This window comes from Amblyomma maculatum, chromosome 8 (assembly GCF_055883805.1).
Source record: "Amblyomma maculatum isolate TAMU_Amacu chromosome 8, ASM5588380v1, whole genome shotgun sequence".
Classification (NCBI taxonomy): domain Eukaryota; kingdom Metazoa; phylum Arthropoda; class Arachnida; order Ixodida; family Ixodidae; genus Amblyomma; species Amblyomma maculatum.
Window position 1 is genome coordinate 111,654,938 of NC_139351.1, and position 5,888 is coordinate 111,660,825.

The following is a 5,888-nucleotide window of genomic DNA, read 5'->3' on the forward strand; positions in this document are numbered from 1 at the left end:
TTACATTGAGTCGCAAAGGCAGAAACCTTGCCCCTATAGACTATTGAGGAACGCTCTTTCGACGTGGTTCGAATTAAGAAAAAAAGAAAAAGCCCTTGTTTGCGAAGTGATATGCAAATAGGGACCCAGTCCGCTGAAAGCATCCATTAAGGCTATCGCGTCATGCCCTTAAGGCATATTTTAAGTGCCCTCTTAAGTTTTTATTATCTTATGTCACGAGTTCGAACATGATTTATTCGCTTATGCGAAAGGAGTCCCCATCACCGCTGCCAGGCACGATGCTGTCCGTTTATGTTCATGTAAATAAAAAATGAGCCATGAAAAGTAAACACTCGACAAGCGCAGAATATAGTGCTTATATTATCCGAGCCTATGTTATCCTTCTTAATGACAGTACGGTTCACAAACTTGTGTGTTGGTAAGTTGCATATTATATTACATTGATCGACGCAGGCCCCTTTTAGGCCTGTCATATATATAATTCAGCGAAAATGAATAAAGAATTTCTACTTTTACTAAGTCGCCGCTACCCAGAAATATTATGTAATAATCGTTGATATGTAAGTCGAACAGCGTAGCAGCAGTTATTTATACCTGCAAGCCTTACGAAATGCATTGCCGCAACACTGTCATGAATATGGGATCGCATAGCATATGCCTGTACTCCTCGGGCACGCGTGCCTTACTTTCAGCTTGCTTTACCAGATGGGTAAAGACAGTTAGCCTATTTCGCTTTTCACATACGCCTTTAGGGACTACACTGAAGTCACGGCTAGAAAAACGCCCAGAAAATGGTATTTCAGAGGCCCGAGCTTCTCATACGTACCGATCGATTTCGAAGGCTAACCAGAAGCCATGGTAATAAATTTGGGAAGCTGAAAAACATCAAAACTTGAGCTTCATGCACATATTTAGACGAAGCTGTAACTGGGGCATTGAGTCAAAAGCCCCTTCTTCAAGCTATTTAAGAACGGCCGGTTCAATGAGTTGCTATGTCAGTCTCCAAGGAACAGACTTATTTTAGTGACCGCGAAAAGTGAGACCGGTATCTGACCCAGAACAAGGTGGGGGAAGATAGCCCATCCGCAAGCGTTGAAATTACATCTTTTTCAAGCAATTCTCCTCTGTGCCACTGCTGACATAAATTTTCTATTTCTGTTCCATCTCATTGTAGGAATCCTATCGCTTATTCAGCGGCATAATTGAAGTGGTTTGGAGGCGTGGGATTAGAGTTATCCAAGTTGTAGTTCTGGTTAGAGGTGGGATAACGCAAGCGAGCGCTAATTTATTGAGAGCTATGATCGGAAGGTTTTGCTATTGTCGCAGCTCGGCGCCCTATTTTCGAATATAACCTGGAATCGAGTCGGCGACAGAGCAGCAAGTATGTTTTGATTGACAACAGCTTGGGCTTTTCCCATGAATATTTGACGACGATCCTCTGAGCGCTTCGAGCTGTCGATCAATACTTCTCGGATTCGCAGCGCAGATTTTTTTTCTCTTTCGAGAATTTATTCTTTCTCGGCTCCTTCGGGCGAACGTGCAGTCTTTGAAGATGTCGCTGGGTCGATAAGAACAACGAAGCAGGTTTTGTTTCTTTTCTGTTGTTATTTTGAGCATGGCGCTGTACACTCATGCCTAAAGGTCGCAGGCACCGCCAGAAGACGTTAACGGACATGCCTCTGCAGTGTTAAATATTAGTTATCAGCACTACAATCTTTTCCTGCCTTCTGTAGACATTTCCTCGTGGCCTTAACAGGTGGTCTCAGTGGCCCGATTCATTTGAACTTGTACGGGAATTTCCTACTTCGTTCTTCGTCAAAAATAAGATAACAGAAAGTCGAGCTTGAACGCGATTTCGTAGAGACCACTAACAACCGCCATATCTTATCTACCAGTAGCAAACACTGCGCGACACAATGCGGATAGTTTAAGCTATTATATTTTTATAATTCTTAAGAAAGTTAACTTCAGGAGGGATTGGCATGTCCTCAGTGAATACGGAACAGAAGAACAAACAATCTATAATTACTGCCTCTGATCGCGAAAGCAGCTTAGCGCTCTTAGTAATTAAGATGAAAAAATATACTGATTGATTTGTACTTACAATCTTCCAAAATAGTGCTTTAGATACTTGCAGAAGTGCTGATAAACTGCGATTTTAAAATTTGTCTTTAGCTGCCTCAATTCTGTTTTTTTATACACCTACTGGTTCATATAAAGCTGCCAAAGACTACCCGAGGCGGACAATTTTGCTTAAAGGCATATTAAGCTTGTTTATTTTCATGTATCGTTTTTCGTGAGTTGATAGTAATGAGTAGCATTAAGTAATGAGTTGATAGTTATGAGTAATGATGAGTTGATAGCAATCTTGAAAAATTATTTACCTTTCAGTTCATGCAACTTCTGATGATCTATCCGCCAATTTCGTGTGCATTTATGGTCGAAGATTGAGATGAAAAATTCAAAACACAGTGATGAAAGTTCATCAATGATGAGCTCGCCATTTGTTCGCATGTAATTGTGCACGCCCTTTTTTTTCAATTCGGGCAACTCGTAATTTATAAAGGATTTTCAGAGCTTAACACACTGTGGTCGATAATAAACTCAACACGTTTACATCGGCATTTTCTCTTTCGGTTATTATAGTAACGAATCTAAACCAGATATTCCCAGTGTTGAACAAGATATTGTTTCAGTCAGATTAAAAAAGAATGGAGATTAAATATTTTATGCATTCGTGCTGCTTTGTACCGCCATTCTATTCCCAGATAGTTTACATCATCGGTAAAGATTTTGGATGGCGTCGGGTACATATATCTTTTGTAAGCAGCTGAGGAAACTGTCATCATCATCATCATCATCATCAGCCTGATTATACCCACTGCAGGGCGAAGGCCTCTCCCATATTTCTCCACTTAACCCGGTTCTGTGCTAGCTGCATCCACTTGACCCCTGCGAACTTCTTAATCTCATCCGCCCATCTAACTTTCTGCCGCCCTCTGCTACGCTTTCCTTCCCTTGGAATCCAGTTTGTTACCCTAAGCGACCATCGGTTATCCTCTCTTCGCACTACATGTCCTGCCCATGTCCATTTCTTCTTCTTAATTTCCACTAGAATGTCGGTAACTTGAGTTATTTCTCTGACCCACTCTGCACGCTTTCTATCTCTTAATGTTACCCCTACCATTTTTCGTTCCATAGCCCTCTGGGTTGTCCTCAACTTAAGTAGAACTCTCTTGGTTAGCCTCCACGTTTCAGCCCCATAGGTGAGTACAGGCAAGATTCAACTGTTGTATACTTTCCTCTTGAGCGATACCGGTAAGCTGCTAGTCATAATCTGCGAGTGCTTGCCAAATGCGCTCCATCCCAATCTTATTCTTATTTCCTTTTCATGGTCCGGATCTGCGGTTACTACCTGTCCTAAGTAGACATATTCGCCTACTACTTCCAGTATTTCGCTACCTAATGTAAACTGATGTTCCTTCCCGAGGCTGTTGAACATTACCTTAGTCATCTGCATATTGATTTTCAAGCCTACCTCTCTACTTTTCCCGTCTAGGTCATCAATCATTATTTGCAGTTCATCCCCCGAGTTGCTTAGCAAGGCAACTTTCTGTGGCAATGTGGTGGAAGCTACGGAGCCGAAACGCTCTGCGCAAGACTCGCTCTGCGCAAGACTATAGTGCCTCCAGAAATTTCGCAGGTGATGTTCTGGAATGTTATACCATTACGGAACTATTAACCTTATTACTGTATCAGGCTTAAACCACAGTACTAGCACCCCGCCGGGGTGGCGCAGTAGTTACGGCGCTCGACTACTGTTGTAAGGACTCGGGATCGAATTCCGGCCTCGGTGGCATCTTTTCGATGGAGGCGGAAAGCAAGGCGGCCGCGTGCTGTGCGGTGTTAGTGTACTTTAAAGAACCCCAGGTGGTCGAAATTTCCGGAGTCCTCCACTACGGCGTCTCTCATAGCCTAATTGCTTTGGGACGTTAAACCCCACAAACCAAACCACAGTACTAGACAGTACAGCGGGAGTTTAATACGCAACTTTCATGTCGATGGCTGCCTGGTGGGATGCGTCTGCCGCTTTTCTCCGCCCATTTCTGCGCGCGGTCGCAATGCGCGTCTATTTTTGACAACGTACTTCGTGCGCGGTGCCGCAACCGCAGCCGGGGCCAGACATTCGGAACTATATGGCGTAGTAATACAGTTAGGAAAGCCCCGCCCCGGTAGCTTTGGCTCAATTGTCACAGTAAGTTGTCCCCGAGTATACCTGATTTACACCTGATTTTGTTCTTCTGGAGGGCGGTTTAGTTATTTGTCTATTTAAATAGCCCCAATTACCGAAGCATTGCAAAGAGAAGTGGTTTGGAATGGGATTATGAGGCAAACAAAATGAATACGTCGTGAAACCGACATCGATCGCACAAGTTACTGTAGGTATAATAATTCGGCCACAATCTGTGAAATGTAGAACACTGAACTGATGTCTATGAGTATGACACCGCCACCTCGGGAAACCAAATATTTTGTTATAAATATTGAGAAACAGTTTGACAGTGCGAGCTCGTTCTTCTTAATATCAAAGAACAAACAAGTTCTCGTGCCATGGACAGTATCGATATTACAGCAATGTGCGAAAGCATATAGCTTGCCTTGTTTGTTTCAAAATCTTCGAAAATCAGACAAGACGACGGAGAGCTTTCATTGAATCTTGCCGTTTCTGCACCACTCGATCTTGGTAAAATAACACAGTCGAACGTTGAGCTAGTTGGTCACATTTCTCTTGGAAGAAGGCAGCAGAGCAGGTAACAACACAAAGTATAAGAAGCACACACAAACACAAGGACAACGCTGCACTGACAACTATGTTGACAAGAATCCGAACCTCTTCTTCCTTCACTTCACGTCAGCAGCCAACTTCTTCCTTGTCTTTAACATCCTGCCGGTTTGTGCAGAAAATCTAATTCCTTCTTCAACAAAACAACTGAAGGCATACTGACACATTGGTCTCCCGAGTCACAGATTGCATATGCTCCATAAATTTCTCTTGCTAACTTATCCTTCATCCTTTTCATAACCTTAACATTGTGAAGGTCAGCCGGACATTTTTGGTCTCAACAACCATCGTAGTCTTTGCAGTGCACCGCGAGATTAGTGCCAGACTTGTCCGATGTTGCCATAGCGTGCTCTCTAACCCTGTCATTGAGATATCGTCCTGTCTGTCTAATATATTTCTTTCCACAATTCAAGGGAATCTGATAAACAACCCTCTGAATACACTTAGAGTACCTAGTCCGGTGCGAAGTTTTGCACACACTACCTTCACACTACCGTGACAATTACACACAAAACTAATCGCGCTTAAGATGTGTTGTGCGCTACACTAAATGTTTACTGCGATATTATAACTAGAACTGGCAGGGAAGACTGCCTCTAATTTGTAAAATTCTCTTTTTGAGGTGCGAAGGCGGCTTCTGCGGCACCATAACAACAACATTGGCGGAAATCCGAAAGGGACGCCGAATTTAACTATTAAGCAGGTTAACTGATTACTGGTGATGAAATTCTAGCTATTACAGTTGGGTTTCTGGTTGCAATCAGAGGTTTGTGGCCGGTTACTAGCATTGACCATATCAGTTTTTAGAATTTAAGAAACGCGATTACCCAGCCTCGACGGTTTGGCTAAACACGTTCTGCCCATCATCGCTCCATTAGAAGAGCGCTTTCGGAAATCACTCGCGTCTCCCTTCTGTCGGCATCACTCCAGAGTATAGGCGCCGCATGGCCGTTTTTGCACCTGACCTGTGCTGCTGTGCTCGCCGCTGCTCGCTGCTCCAGCCTATCCGGCAAAGAGAAACTAGAGGAAAACTCGGCTTGCAAAT